General features: G+C 46.2%; 1 protein-coding gene and 1 long non-coding RNA gene across 5 annotated transcripts in view; one reads left to right on the top strand and one right to left on the bottom strand.

Annotated features, from left to right (window-relative positions):
* The window catches only part of C7H1orf226 (chromosome 7 C1orf226 homolog), a 342,221-nt gene that overhangs the window by 324,234 nt on the left and 1,133 nt on the right, over positions 1–16,854 (bottom strand). The window lies entirely within an intron of this gene.
* LOC149125414 (uncharacterized) lies at positions 2,958–5,687 on the top strand. Its single transcript, XR_016210456.1, has 3 exons — positions 2,958–4,310; positions 4,400–4,458; positions 5,167–5,687. It is a non-coding gene; the product is annotated as an uncharacterized LOC149125414 (long non-coding RNA).

Below are 16,854 nucleotides of genomic sequence, written 5' to 3' on the forward strand. Positions count from 1 at the left end.
AAACCCTTGCTTAGTATATACTAAGTTGATCTTCTGTATATGAAGGTAATTGAAAATGAAACTCAATGAAGGGCGAGATGGGAGAAGGAGTGGGAGAGGGAGGGAGGTTGGGGGGGAGCCACAGCAATACAAAAGTTGCACTTTGTAAATTCACATTTATTTAAAAAGAGTGAACAAACATGAGAGATCAAATAAATAAAATAATGTATTAAATAAAATTATAAATGTTTATTGTGTAATAAAAATTATTATAAATAATTTATTTCAAATAAATAAAATTTAAATAATGAAAATTTCACAATTAAATAAACATGTTATTTTACCATGTAGAAGACAATACCCAAAGAAACAGCTAAAAGTGTTCCAAGGCAGTTGCTTCCAGCAAATGGCAGACATTGTCTAGGAAACTTCCTGTTTTTAGGACAAGTTTTAACTTTATTTGAATTTTGAGACTGTATATATTATTCCTTTGAATTAAAAAACAAGCATAGCAATAAAAAAAAAAAACAGCTGCCTCTGGGTCAGGGGAAAATATAAACAAGTGACTTCTACCCCAACACAGCAGTGCCCTATGAATCTGTGTGGAAAGCAAGGCTTCATTTCAGCACCAAAGCCTCAGTCTGATTTTGTCGAGCACTGGATATGGAGTGACCTTGGACAAGTCACTTCATCCTTCCGAGCTCAGAAGCCACAATTATAAAAGGGGAAATACAACACTCATCTTGCAATGTAGCTGAAAGAATTAAATCTGAAAGCTGATAAAATACCAGCAGGTGGTACAGGCATTTGCTGTGGTGATTAAGCTGCTGTTGGGATGACCACATGCCATATGAGAATGCCTGGTTAAAGTCCCAGATTTGCTTCTGATACAGATTCCTGCATGTGCACTGTGGGAGGCAGCAGATAATAGCTCAACTGCTTGGCTCTCTGCCACCCATGTGACAGACCCAATGGAGTTCCGGGTTCCTGGCTTCCACCCAGTCGAGCTCTGGCTATTGTATCTGGGGAGTGAACCAGTGAGTGGAAGATTTCTATCTCTCTGAAATTCAAATAAATAAAATACAATACACCACACATAGCAGAATGTCCAACATACAGTATGCAGTCAATATATAAAAAATAACAATATCATGTGCCTGTCTTTCCATGTGTCAATGTCTTCCCAGCAAGGCAGATTTTCTCCATGTTGTTTCATCGCTCTGTGACCTTCTACAGCTATTGTGTCCTAAACACAAAAGATGCACAATAAACACCTCCTTTATGGTTGGATCCATTTCTACATCTGCATTTAGGAACACACATTTAGGGAACAGCAGTCAGATTCAGAAAAGGCTATATGGAGAAAAAAAATCTGAAGAAAGTATAAGAAATCTATAGGAGAAAAGTGAACATAAGTGAAATAAGACTGTATGGGAGTGGGATACACAATGATTCATAAAGATCACTACTTGGGAAATACTCCAGATCTTCTTTTTAAAAAAATTTATTTCTTTAAAAGGCAGAGTGACACAGATCTTCCATTATTAGCTGGTTCACTAGCCAAAGAGCTGCAACAGCTGGGACTGGGTCAGGCCAAAACCAGGGGCCAGAACTCCATCCTGGTCTTCCACATGGGTGGCCAGGGCCCAAGTGATGTGGGAAAAGTCGGATAGTTTAAGTTCATGAGCTGGAAGGCATACCACCCTCACTCCATGTTACCACATCCATCTACCTGTCAATCAGACAATGCCTTCCTAGGAAATACTTCCCCTTACCTGGGACCTGGAGGCAGTACCATGTAAAGACTTCCAGTTTTCTCAGCTCATAAAAAGCCGGGTAAAGCAGAAGTTATTCTCTCTCCTTGTGGACCCAGGATGAGCAAAGCAGGGTATGAAAATCTCCTTTGTCTTTCGTGGCCCATTCTACCTAAATAAAACTTGCAAGTGCATGTGTATTCTTCTCACTTTGTAAACAAACCTTATCCCACTGCACGTCATGCTTGGGCCAGTACTTAGAATTCTTCTCTCAGTAAAAGGCAAGAGTCTGGAAAAGAAATTTAGGCCCAACCTAGCCCACAACACAGATACTTGGGTTGTCTTCTGCCTTCCCATGGGTATTAGCAGGAAGCTGGATCAGAAGCAGAGCAGCTAAAACTCAGACCAGTACTCCAACACGGGAAGCCAGCACCACAAGCAGTGGCTTAACCCACTGCACCACAACACTGAGCACTCCAGGTCCCTCTTGATCTTCCCACCAATGCTTCCTTTGCCTGCCTGCTCCAATGGTTTCACTCTGAGACTCCCCAATTTGCTGCTTGATTTAATTTGGTCAGAATCCCCGTGGAGCTTTTAAAACTCCCAAAGTGGAGGAACTTCCAGAAAGATGGTACAGACACAATTTTCCCTATTATTCCTGCCAAGTACAAGCAAAACATGCCAGACATTATATATGCAACAGGTATGTGGAGACTCTGAAAGATGGAGAGAAACAGGCAGGCCAGCTAGGGACCGCAGCACCCAAGGGACCACACGGCAGTGAGTTCTCTGCCTTTCCTTTTTGCACCACATACTCCAAACGGCTGGCCAGCGCCGCGGCTCACTAAGCTAATCCTCCGCCTTATGGCGCCAGCACACCGGGTTCTAGTCCTGGTCAGGGCGCCGGATTCTGTCCCAGTTGCCCCTCTTCCAGGCCAGCTCTCTGCTGTGGCCAGGGAGTGCAGTGGAGGATGGCCCAGGTCCTTGGGCCCTGCACCCCATAGGAGACCAGGATAAGCACTTGGCTCCTGCCATCGGATCAGCGCGGTGCACTGGCTGCAGCGCGCCAGCCGCAGCAGCCATTGGAGGGTGAACCAACGGCAAAGGAAGACCTTTGTCTCTGTCTCTCTCTCTCACTGTCCACTCTGCCTGTCAAAAAAAAAAAAAAGAACCAACAACAAACTGCTACAGAAACCAGAGGTCCAGACACACCAACACACACAGACAAGACACAGAGTGCCAAGAAAGCCTGCTCTCCCTAGCCAGACGACCAAGAAAAGTGCAACTTAGCATGATGGAGAATTTTCAGAGAATAACAGCTCTACTCCAGCTAAACACTACAAAAAAAAACAGAAAACGCAGTGACCCCATCCCCACCAACCAAGCGGAAATTTAAAGTTCTGCCCTCACACAGCTGCACCGAGACGCTTCAACTGCACCCTCTCTCCAAGTAGTATCAGCCAAGGGCAGATGGGAAGCCAGGCATTCACCCCACCGGCAGTAGCATGGCCTCCTCCTTCCCCCTCCTGGAGTGTCAGAGGAGGTGGAACAGTCAGAACTATCACCACCACCTGGGATAACAAGGCAGGTGGCAGCCATGCGGGCAGCAGTCACGAGGCATCACTGCCACTTCCCGCCTGGCTGAGGCCTACAGGACGGCCTAGACGTCCACCCCGACCTGACAGCAACAAGGTGGCAGCCTCTTCTCACTTCCCTAACAGCCCCTGGGCACAGGAGCCCTGTTGGACAAAGACTTAAACAAGACCCAGAATTGCATAGCATAATACCCAAAATATCCTCCAAGTTTCAATAGAAAAAAAAAAAAGTCAGTCATCATTCCAAGAAGCAGGAAAAATCTCAACAAGAATGGGAGAAGACAATCAACAGATGTCAATGTCAGGATGACAGACATAATAGAATTACCTGGCAAAGATTTTAAAGCAGCCTTCACAAAAATGCTTCAACAAGCAATTATGAGTATGCTTGAAACATGAAAAAGTAGATGTTCTGCACAAAAAAACAGAAGATATAAAAACTGCAATGCCCAGGTGACACTCCACACTAATTGAATCAAAATCACTAGGAGTACTCAGACATCAATATTGGGTTGTGTTTGTTTGTTTGTCTGAACTCCTCACAGACTCCAGTGAGCTACCAAGTTTGAGCAGCAGGGCTCTAACACCATGATTCTCAAACTAAGGTGTGGGTCAGAATCCCCTGAAACACCTGATAAAGCTACAGAGACCCAGACCTTAGGCTACTTCAATAGACCGGGTCTTAATTTTGTTTTTTTACTAGTTTCCAGGTGATTCTGATCTAGATCAAATATTGAGAACAGCTGCTCTAATCAACCAAATGAATTTGCAGGTAATTGCCTTCATTTGATGAAGCTGCAAAACCCTTGACCAGAAGTAAGAAGAGCTGCATGTCAGGGACCTCTAAGGACTTGCAGGAAAACGTTTTAATCACACTTTGGTTATGAGTGCCCCAGATGTGTTTAACTTGGGCTGCCAATTTTAAGAAAAGAAAATCCACACACATCAAAGAGCCAGTTTGAAAATGTAGTTACAGTACAGGGTATGTGTGTTTATGGGAATAGCATGGGAGCGAGATAATATGTTACCTGTCACTTGGCTCATGGGAGACATTAATCTTCCCCTTGGCAGAAAAAGAAAATGCTTCCACATGAGTGCCTCTTCCCATCTGAAGAGACCAAAACAGAAAGGTAAGAATTTATAGTCAAGAGGGGGGGAAAAGGACAGAACCACGGAGTTTTTCCATCATACCTTGTGTGCTAAGGAGTCCAACCCAAAAGGTACCATCTCCTGGGCTGGAAGCATTTCAGTATTTAAATCCCCTTGGAAGGGGCCTTGGGGCCCGTGAGCAGAGAGGACTTGTCCTCAGAAATGGGGATGCAAGGAGCCAGAGTTGTGGCATGGTGGGTTAAGCTGCCACCTGTGATGCCGGCATCCCACATGTGCACTGGTTCCTGTCCTGGCTGCTCCGCTTCAATTCAGCTCCCTGCTAATGCATCTGGGAAAGCAGTGGAAGGTGGCCCAAGTACTCATGCTACTGCTACCCATGTGGGAGACCTGGATGGAGTTCCAGGCTCATGGCATCAGCCTGGCCCAGCCCTGGCCATTGCAGTCTTTTGGAGAGTGAACCAGCAGATGGAAGAACTAACTAACTCTCTCTCTCTCTCTCTCTCTCTCTCTCTCAGATTAACTTATTTAAGGAAGGGAAAGACGAGAGGGAGGAATGGAGGTGGGAAAGGAAAGGAAGAGAAGTTGACAAGGGGTGGGGTTCCCATTAGGCAGGAAACACATAGGCAAGAGCCCAGCAGAGTAAATCTCTCCCAGAAGGAAGGGCATCCCAAAGCATGGCTCCTGCCCACTCTGCCACCCACTCACTAATGCCTCATTTCCCTCTCCAGATATCACCAACAGGGTCCACCTGAACAGTCTTCCCAGACGGCTTGTAATCCATTGGCACGGAGCAGCAGCCCAGTCCATAGGTCACAGACATGATCACAGCGGGAAGGGCTAAGACCACCATGTTTAACAGACCATTTGCCCATCAGTCCAACAGAGAAAGAGATGCTCCCAGGAAGCCACTGTAATGATTACAGCAGTTAAAATACACAAAATACTTATTAATATACACAAAACATGGGGCTGGCGCAGTGGCATAGCTGCTAAAGCTGCTGCTTACAGTGCCGGCATCCCATATGAGCACCAGTTCAAGACCTAGCTGCTCTACTTCAAATCCAGCTCTCTGCTATGGCCTAGGAAAGCAGTAGAAGATGGCCCACGTCCTTGGGCCCCTGTACTTGCATGGCAGAACTGGAAGAAGCTCCTGGCTCCTGGCTTTGGATCAGTCCAGCTCAGGTCATTGAGGCCATTTGTGGAGTGAACCACTGGATGGAAGACCTCTCTCTCTCTCTCTCTCTCTCTCTCTCTCTCTCTGCCTCTGCCTCTCTGTAAAAAAACTTTCAAATAAATAAATAAATCTTTAAATAATATATATGTATATACACAAAACACACACAGTACCTGACCAACATTAGCTGTTGGTCCTTTGAAAGACATACAGCATGTCAGTTAACAGTGGGCACTGCGAGCCAGACTGCCCAGCTGCAACCCCTGGATCCAACCATTACTAGATGGAGACTACAAGCAAGCTACTCTTCCTCTCTACCCCTTGGCTTCCCCTCTGTCAAAGGCTGGTAACCACAGTCTCCTGACCCACATGGTTGTCTGGGGGATTCATCATTTCACAGGAGCCTGGCAGAGTGCATGCAACAGCATGCTTTCTAAATAGGAGTGATCACTGTGTTACCTTTCTTTCATGTGGCCAGCATGAGGCAGATATGTAGGGAGAACCCTCAACCCCAGAAGAGCCTGTAGCCTAGATACGCAGACAAGAAATACACACATATGACCAACAGAATAGAGGGTATATGGTAATTCAGAAGCAGCCTTTCTCTCATATGCAATTCTCCTTATCTCCTCCACTCTCTCTTTGCAACACACACACACACACACACACACACCCCACGGGCTAATGAATCTTGGGATGTTCCAAACACAGGGTGCACTGGGTAGCAACTGCCCTTACTCCCTTAATTCCTGCCTCATTCAACACTCAAGGCTGGTGAATGGCCTGGGAAAGCAGCAGAAGATAGCCCAAGTGTTTGGGCCCCTGCCACCTATGTGGGAGATCAAGTGAAGCTCCTTGCTCCTGGCTTCAGCCTGGGCAGCCCTGGCCATTGCAGCCACTTGAGGAGTGAACCAGTAGATGGAGGATCTCTCTCTCCCTCTCTCCTTCTCTATCTTGTTCTCTTTCTTTATCTCTCTCTCTCCCTCTCTCTGCAACTGACTTTCAAATAAATAAATAAATCTTAAGAAAAATAAACAAGTGGGAGTAGCCAGTGACCTCCAATCTCACGGACAGCCCATAAAGGTGTAAGACAACCAACTGGGCTACATGCAGGGAGTGGGCGAGTAGGGGATTCTAAAGCACTCCAACACTCTACATGCACTGAACTTCCACGAGTGCCATTTTAAATAACTTTAAAGCCAGCTGCACCAGGACTTAAAAGCAAACATGATATGAAACAGAAAAACTGAAAGGAAAATGTAAGCATCATAAGGTAGTAATTAATCCCGTGATACAAGATTGCTTCTGCTTAGCTTACTTCTGCTTAAAGAAATATGTCCAAGAAATTCAGAGAAAGACAAGTAAAGAGACAACATACCACACTTAAGATTTTGTGACTTCTAATCCTAACAAGGATTAAAAGGCTGGAACAAATGTGATCTGCACATGCACCAGAACCTAGTTAACCCCTTTTTATTCCTTCCCAAGGAGGCTGACAGCTATTTTAAGCCCTCAAAGTAATCATGCTGTCTGATTTGCAACTTTAGGCATCAGAGTAATGTTAGCTAGATTATTTAAGCAGGCATGTATAATGAAGATAATGCAGTATGAGGCCTATGACTCATAAAAGAACTCAGCATATGATTATTCTATAGAGTAAAGCCGTGCACAGATGAAACTTACAATTGCAAACTGAAGGTCTTAATAGCAACAATAGCCACTGAAACCAACCGTGTAGCAGGCACTGTGGCAGGCCACCTCCATGAAGTACTCATCTAATCCACTCATCAATCCTATGCAGTAGGTGCTATTTGTAACCTCACTTTGACTGACGTGAATGCTGCAGGAGATGTTCAGGAACTCATGCAAGGCCACACAGCGAGTAAGTCTTTTTATAAAAATGACAATTATCTATTCCTGAAAATGGCCATATGCTCTAAACTCAGATTCTAACTCCACCGGACATCCATCACTGGAATTTCATTTATGTCAGGAAAAGATGATTACTCAGCACCTCCACAGGAAGGTACACAGGAGGCCGATTCAGAAAGAGGCCATGCCATGGAGTCCCTTAAGTCATTAGGGGCCAAGAGTCGCAGACGAAAGCAGAGAAACAGTCTCGAGAGGAGACTGGAGCCAATTAAGGCATCTCCCACTCTTGGAAGACTCAGGAGGGCCTTGACATCCCTACAGGGAGCATCTTAGAAATTATACTCATTTACTCAAAATACACTTTCTATAGACACTGCTGAAAACAAGTGCAAGTGAGAGGACATGACAATGACATCAGAGATGAAAAATCAAACCAAGGCAACCAGCTCAATCACAAAGAAGGCTGGTTCACTCCCTTCAACTTGGAGGAGGGACTGGTAACATCCATGTCGCAGAGTGACATGTGAACAGGAGAGGAAGTCAGAGGGAGGTTTGGGGAATGGTGAGTGCTCCAACTGGGTTGAAGCACAGGGTGATAAAAGGGAATTATTCAAAAATAGAGCACCTTGAACCATACAAAAAATTCTGGATCTAGTAGATTTATAAACTTTTCATGTTGAGTGGGAGGATAACCATATTTCAGGAAATTTAACAGACCAAAAATTTATACGACAAAGGGAATCAGAAGAAGTGGAGCACTGAAGGCCTTCAGAAGGCAACTGACAGTCCTGATAAGAGACAAGGCACAACTGACCAACCAGGGTGCAAGGATGGATATCACACAGAGTGTTCAAGAGGACTGTGGCATAGCAGGTGAGCCTGCCACCTGTGATGCCAGCATCCCATATCGACACCAGTTCGAGTCCCAGCTGCTCCACTTCCAATCCAACTCTCTTCTATGGCCGGGGAATGCTGTGGAAGGTGGCCCAAGTCTTTGGGCCCCTGAACCCATGTAGGAGACCTGGAGGAAAATTCTAGCTCCCAGCTTCAGATAAGCCCAGCTCCAGTCATCGCAGCCAATTGGGCAGTGAACCAACAGATGGAAGAACTTTCTTTCTCTCTCTCTCTGCCTCTGCCTCTCTGTGGCTCTGCCTTTCAAATAAATAAATAAATTTTTTAAAAAAATAGGACTTGGCAATTGACCTGATTTGGAGGGATAGGAGGGTTGTGAGAGAGAAGAGCCTGGCCATAATAGGTAGGTACCCAGCAAACAGCCAATGGGTTGGCTTTTAATGAAAGAATTCAAATAACACTCCAGGGTGCCAGGCCTGGGTGCCTGACAGGGTGGTGGGGTCACTGAACTGAAGGAAAGATAAAGTCAGAGAGATTTGATTTCAAGCTTGTTGAGCAATGGGGTCAGCAACTGGTCCAAGTAGAGTGGCCAGCAGGAAGCTGGAAATGAAGACCTGGAGTCTGGACCAGTGTCAGAGATCCAGGCGACCAACTGCATAGCAAAGGAGGTGGGAAGTGGTGGAACCCACAGAACAGGGAATGGAGCACTCACAGGGGAGGCTGAAGGCAGAGAAAGAGCAGCAGCCCAGAAGAGGAGCCAGCAAGAAGAAGACAGAGGAGGTGACGGAACAATTTCCACGTGGCAGCAAGGTCACACGTCAGGACATGGCCAGGGACTGAATGAGCACTGAAAAGCTGCAGAGGGTAGGGCACATGTTCACGACGATCAGCTGTGAAAGGAGAGATCCACATGTGTTAATAAAGAGAGAGGCAGGGCCAACGCTGTGGTGTAGCAGGTAAAGCTGCCGCCTGCAGTGCCGGCATTCCATATGGCCACCAGTTCGAGTCCTGGCTGCTCCATTTCCCATCCAACTCTCTGCTGTGGCTGGGAAAGCAGTGGAAAATGGTTCAAGTCCCAGGGCCCCTGCACCCATGTGGGAGACCCAGCAGAAGCTCCTGGCTCCTGGCTTTGGATTGGTGCAGCTCCAGCCGTGGCAGCCAGTTGGGGAGTGAACCAGCAGACGGAAGATCTCACTCACTCGCTTGCTCTCTCTCTCTGCCTCTCCTTCTCTCTCTGTGTAGCTCTAACTTTCAAATAAATAAATCTTTAAAAAAATAAACAAATAAAGAGGTGGAGAGAAGGCTTCATGGAAGCGAGGCCACAGAACATTCCTAGGCAGAGAGGAGTGGACCAGTGTGGAGCAAAATTGGCCATGCTGAGGTGGGGAATGAAGGGAGGGCAGAAGAGTTTAACAGGAGGGGAAAAGAAAAATGCAGTGGGCTACATCAAAATTAAAAACCTTTGTATTTCAAAGGACAGCAAATTCCAAGAAAATGAAAAGACCATTCACAGGATAAACATTCAAATCTATATAAGGGATTTAAATCCAAAATATATAGAAGACTCTTACAACTCCATAGTAAAAGATCATCCTGGGGCCGGCACCATGGCTCACTTGGATAATCCTCCACCTGCAGCACTAGCATCCCATATGGGCGCTGGGTTCTGGTCCCGGTTGCTCCTCTTCCAGTCCAGCTCTCTTCTGTAGCCCGGGAAGGCAGTGGAGGATGGCCCAAGTGCTTGGGCCCCTGCACCTGCATGGGAGACCAGGAGGAAGCACCCAGCTCCTGGCTTCAGATTGGCGTAGCTCCGGCTGTGGCGGCCACTTAGGGGGGAGGGGTGAACCAATGGAAGGAAAACTTTTCTCTCTCTCTCTCACTGACTAACTCTGTCAAATTAAAAAAAAAAAATCATCCTATTTTCAAATGGGTAAAGGAACTGAATTGGCTTTTCTCCCAAGAAGATACACAATTGGCCCCAAGTACACATGAAAGGATGTTCTGTATCATTATTCAACAGGGGAATACAAATCAAAACCAAAATGAAATACCACCTCACAGCCAGGAGGATGGCTAGAATCAGAAACTCAAACATTAACAAGTGTTGGGGCCGGCACCGTGGCTCATTAGGCTAATCCTCCACCTGCAGCGCCGGCACCCCGGGTTCTAGTCCCAGTCGGGGCGCTGGATTCTGTCCCAGTTGCTCCTCTTCCAGTCCAGCTCTCTGCTGTGGCCCAGGAGGGCAGTGGAGGATGGCCCAAGTGCTTGGGCCCTGCACCCACATGGGAGACCAGGAGGAAGCGCCTGGCTCCTGGCTTTGGATGGGCACAGTGCGCCCGCTGTGGCAGCCATTTGGGGGGGTGAACCAATAGAAGGAAGATCTTTCTCTCTGTCTCTCTCTCTTACTGTCTAACTCTGCCTGTCAAAAAAAAAAAGTGTTGGTGAGGATATGGATGAATCAGAATCTTAACACACTTCTGGCAGAAAGGTAAAATGATGCAGCCACAATTAGAAAAAAACCTGTTAGCTCCAAAAATAGCTACACGTAGCCACCAAAGGACCCAGCAATTCCACTCTCACTTATCTCCCCAGGAGAAAATGCAAGTATGCACAAATACTTAAGCATGCATGTTGATATCAGTATATAAAAAATTAAGAATAACCTAAGTGTTCATCAACTGGTGGGTGAACAAAATGTGATCTATTCCTACAATGGAATATTATGAGGGCATAAAAAGGAATGAAGTACTGACATGTGCTACAACACAGAAGAACATTATGAAAGGCTGAATGCTAAGTGAAAGAAATCAAAGTCCCATGTTTTACATGACTCCATTTATAGGAAACATCCGGGAAACGCACATCTGAGACAGAAACTAGACAAACTACTTAGGATGGGGGTCAGTGGGGTGTAGGAGGGTGATGGCTGAAAGGCACTGGGTTTCTCTGAGGTGACAAAAATGCTCTAAAATGGATCACGTGATGATTGTAGACATCTGTGAATATACTATGTTTTAAATTAGTGAAGTATACAGTATGGGAATTGTACCTCAAAATGCTATTAAAAAGGGGAATGAAGAGGGGAGAAAGTCCCTTTTCCAAAAACAGAAAGGAAGAAGGGAGGAAGCAAGGATCAGTTTGGCAGTGAAGGGCAAGAAAATGGGGAGGAAGGGACCTTGGCAAGGTTCCAGGCTGCTCAGGGAACAGGATAACAACTAAAAGGTCACCGGAGATCTAAGGGTAGCGTCAAGGCAATAGAGCAGTGAGGAGGCAGTGGGTAATTACAGCTAAAGAAAGCATTCTGAAAGTTTGAGTTCCTGAAAGTAGCAGCATTATGAGTAAGAAATAATAAGCAGTGAGTGGAGTCTGATCAGGGTCCTGGTTATAGACAGTTTGGTGAAGGTCATCATTACCTGTTGCTGCATGATTCTGATGACTAAAATGAACTGGGACATTTTGGGCAAAAGAGGCATTCTTGAAAGCCACAAAATCATGAAATATATGGCTAAGGCAGCAATAGCTTTGTCCATCATATCCAAGACACTAGTTGTGAAGAAAAACCCAGGGACACCTGAGAGCAACAGAAAGACAAAGCAAAACAGGTGCCACGGGGCCGGCGCTGTGGCCTAGTGGCCTAAGCCTCCATTTGTGGCACCCACATCCCACACAGGTGCTGGTTCATATCTCAGCTGCTCCTCTTATGATCCAGCTCTCTGCTATAGCCTGGGAAAGCAGTAGAAGATGGTCCAAGACCTTAGGCCCCTACACTCGCATGGGAGGCCCAGAAGAAGCTCTTGGCTCCTGGCTTTGGATCGGCTCAGCTCCAGCCATTGTGGCCATTTGGGGAGTGACCAGTGGATGTAAGACCTTTCTATCTGTTTCTCCCTCTTTGTCTATAACTCTACCTCTCAAATAAATAAAATCTTAAAAAAAAGTGTCATTTCAGAACAGTGCTAAAACTTTAGGACTCATTGGCCTCCTAAAGTGGTGTGGGCAGAAGACAGCAATGGGTTTAAAAGTATTCTGGACCGGGATCAGCACTAGGATGTAGAGGGGAAAGCCACTGCCTGCAGTGCCAACATCCCATATGGGTGCCAGTTCATGTCCCAGCTGTTCCACTTCCAATCCAGCTCCCTGCTAATGTGCCTGGGAAAGCAGTAGAAAATGGCCCAAGTCCTTGGGCCCCTGCACTCACATGGGAGACCTGGAAGGAGTTTCTAGCTGTTGGCTTCAGATCGGCACAGCTCTGGCCATTGTGGCCATTTATGGTGTGAACCAGCAGATGGAAGACCTTTCTGTCTCTCCCACTCTCTTGTCCGTAACTCTGCTTCTCAAATAAATAAATAAACTTTAAAAAAAAAGTATTCTGGACAAATTCATAAGAAGGTGGCATCAGAGAATACACCTGCCCCTCTATCTGAATCACTACTGACTCAGAACTCAGGAAGATAGGCCCCTCAGTCTGCATGAAGGAAAAGGAGGGTCTAAAAAGGAGTACAAACACCCCAGGATATGGTGGGGCAGGTTCTGGGAGCCCCTGCCCATGCATGTCGCACAGCTCCAGCTGGGTCAGGGACATCCTACTGATGGTGAACAGATGTATTTGTGGTCTTCCTCTGAAAGCTCTCTCTACAGTGTGTTCAAGAGGCATCCACAAGCATCCTGCTGTGTAGGTTTACTGAAATCTCTAAAACCCCATCACAGAAACCATCAATGGGTTAAGCAATTTAGCAAAGACAGAAATATGGCTATTCAATTCCATTCCAAGCCATCTACATGTCCCCACACTGCAAAATCACTCAGCAATACGACAATATATTCGGTGCTTTCAGGCTTTCTACAACTGGTAATTTCTTCCACTTGACAAATGATTTTTTTTATTGCTGACTATGTATGCACTTGACATTGGGGGATAAACAGAAGCATGAGACATGGTACTTCAAGAATATTCCATATAGTCAGAGAAGATACATGTGGAATGGAAAGAACAAAAAAACTCTGCAGCAGACTGATCCAAAGACCATTTCAATGGTACCTCTCATCCCATGTGCAATCTTGCAATGTGACCTTGACATTCTCCCCATCAAGAAATTCAGTCTATTTATTGTCCCCTGTAGCCCATTTTGGTCAACAGAATGCAGCAGAAGTGACCCTTGGAAAGCCAAGTCTTCTGAGCTTCTGCCTTCCTTCTTGGAACGCTTCCTCTTAAAAGCCAGTTGCCTAACAACAAGGCCACCATGCTGTGAGAAGAGCCAAGCTGGTGGAGGGAGCCAATAGCCATGTGGAGGACCACCAAGGCAGCCATGAATGAAGACTTCCAGAACCTTCCAGCTCAGCCACTGATGAATGTAGCCAAGTGAATGTTCCCATCAACACCACACACAACTGAAGAACAGCACATCCGGGCCTGCCTAAACTCCTAACCTGCAAATCAAGAGCAGAGTAAACAGTTGTTTCATGCATGAGTCTTGAGGGAGTTTGTTACTCAGCAATAGATAACTGAAACCAACCTGAAGACAGGGACCCAAGGATCAATTCTAGTTCTGTTATTATCCAGCTATGTGACCTCGGGTCAATGACTTCCCCTCTAGACCTCAATTTCCTCATCTGTAAAACGAAGGTTGTATTGAACAAGCCAAGGTGCTTTCCAGCTCTGATAGGACATACGGATACCAGCAAATGGCATATGTATGCAGTTCTAGGGAGCCATTATTTCAGGATCAAGTGAGCCCTGTAGTAGATGAGAGAACATACACCAGGAGTCAAAAGTCCGGGAAGGTGTAGATTAAAATGAGGAAGTAGCTAGGACACTGCAAGGTGCACAGTAAACACTCAATAAGCATCATTATCTGGCACTGAGTTCTGTGACTCTGGACAGGTTCATCTCTGATTCAGTTTTTGCCTCTGAAAAGTAGACAACCCTCATGTTCCTGTTTCTACAAGAAGAAAGGTCTTTGTATGTGAAAGTCCCAAGCAAACAAAATGTAATGACATTAATGCTCTAATATCCCTGCACCACTGTCAACAGAAGTCTCTTTCTGACCAAGCAGATAGAGAGAGTCAGTTGAGGGCACTGGGCACCAGGAAGGCATAGTGGAAGATCAAGAGACACACAGGTTAGGAGAGACCATAAGCTTTCAAGCCGTCTGAGATTTGACCATTTACCCACCAGCTCCAGTCAGTGAGGCAGGTACACATGCTAAACATGGTCAGCAGGAATCCCTCCTAAAGGGAAATCTGGACACAGCCCAGCATTAAAAATGTGAACAAGATTCTATATCAGAATCCTAGAGGCTAGAACCTGAAGACACCTCCACTAGAGAGCCGCGATTCAAACCACTGCCCAGCACAGAGTGAACAGTCAATAAAAATTATCAAGCATGTAAGTGCCAGGTTTGGGAATCTGAAGACAAAGCTCTAGGTTTATATCCTAGCTTTATCATATACAGCTGTGAGTACCGAGGCAGGCAACAACTTCCCTGAGCCTATAACTTGGTTTATAAAACAGACATAAGGAGACCCATCTTGCAGCAAGTAGTGAGAATTAAATGAGGTATTGCCAGGGTTAAACATCTAGGATTCTGCTTCAAGATTAAATGCATTTTTTAAGGTGCACAGGAGCTCTGCCACCCAGACACCCTTCAATCATAACCCTAAACCTTCCAGTCTCTGCATAGCCCGGAAAATAAGCTACCTACATATATACAAAAACACAGCTCCATCCAGCGTGGATTCTGTAAAACTGCCAGTCCTAGGGAGAGAAGGCTCACCCACCAAGGGTATACAACAAGGCCTGTACTCCTCCAAAACAAGGGGAAAGTGTGGAATAGATTCAAACCCTGAAATCCCAGTGATTGTGCAACCCCCTGACACTGCTCTGTAGGGACGTGGACACCAGCCAGAAAAGGCACTTTGCCTTCTCTGCACATGGGACAGAAAGGCTTCTGCTTCTACCTCTGCTTGGGTCTTGAATGACAGCTATGGTGTTGGAATGTGCCAGTGCCCAGCATGAATTACTAAGAAGTGGGAGCTTAGGACACGGTCCTCCAAGTCAGCCTTGGCCTCAGGAAGCTGCATCACTTCCCTTCCTATGTGCCCTTGTCCTTTGTTCTCTAACTCGCTCTTCTCAAAACAGAACCCTTGGTCCCCTATGTCGCAGATCTACGCCAGGAGCACGGCTCAGACCCACTGTGGCTCCTCCTCCTGACCAACAGCTTCTGTGAAGCTAGGAAAGTTACTATAGGAACTACATCACACAGCCCCCAGACATTTGCTTAGAAGAGGAAACTGTACACTTGGTACTGGAGAGCGAGGAGATCCAGCAGCTTGGAAGCAAGCTGCAAGCCCAGGATTTCCCCAAATCACCTGCATTAAGTCACCTGGAATGCTCCTTAAAGCATGTACCCCCAGATGTCTCAAGGTAGAATCGGGGTGGGGCAAGAATGGACTTTTAATGCCCTCACCTGGTGATTCTTAGGCATATCAGATTTGGGGCACCTATTTGGGCTTAAATATAGAGGACCATGAAACAAGATTAAAAAGGCTTATAAACACTTTGAATATGATCTCCCTTCTTACCTTCAGTCTTGCAAGACAGAGCACTGGTTTTGCAACCAAAACAAAAGCCAATTTCCCAGTGTATGTACATTCAAGAAAATTAAAATCATGAGACCATGATGAAAACTTACACTTGCAAATAAAAATCCTGTTCACCAAATCAACAGGCCTGGGCAAAAATTAACCCAAACATCCACTCTCAGACCAACCAGATCTACCCAGGGAGATGAGAGATGTGAGATAAGATCTTGGCTGCAGCCCCATTCTGGTCCCAACCGTGCCCAGTAATTCAGCTCTGCATTCCACTGCACAAGTCGAAGGGAGGGGGTGGCACCTCCCAGCTCTAGCAAAATGGTAGAGGGCGAAAAGGAAAACATTGTAAGGACAACTGACCTCACTGGGCACATGTCAGAGCCTTCACCACTTGAAGGCCATGAGCACCTAATGGAATGATCCTGCGATGCTCACAGCCTGCAGTGATGAACAAGGTAAGAGTAAAACTGTCTCCACGTTTTCAATCCCAACAAGACCCAGCCTACTTGGAGGGGCAATGCTTTGTTTCACTTGGCAACAGTGCAGAGCATCCTGGGTGTTGATGTGACTGGGGAGGGCAGGTGGCATGAAGAAAGGGCAGAGAACTCCACAGAAGAGCATTCTTCCCAGCGATGGCCACTGGAACCTCTATGCAGTTTCAGAAGCCAGAACTCCTCACCCAGGGAAGTGCATCACAGGGCGCCAGCCTCATTCATGGGGCTGGTCTGCGGACCTAGGCTAACACCCAGCTCCTCCCCCAGGACAGCCCTGGGGCTTTGGCCTCGGCGCTGAAAATTTCAGCAAAATTCTTCAACAGCAGCAGATCCCTACCAGATCCTGAAACTTAGCATTGCACCACAAAAACTAGCAAATGGGTAGCTTTCCCAAACACACATACACACACACACACACACACACACACACACAC

This window comes from Oryctolagus cuniculus, chromosome 7, assembly GCF_051225735.1.
Source record: "Oryctolagus cuniculus isolate XC-2025 breed Fujian yellow rabbit chromosome 7, ASM5122573v1, whole genome shotgun sequence".
Classification (NCBI taxonomy): Eukaryota; Metazoa; Chordata; class Mammalia; order Lagomorpha; family Leporidae; genus Oryctolagus; species Oryctolagus cuniculus.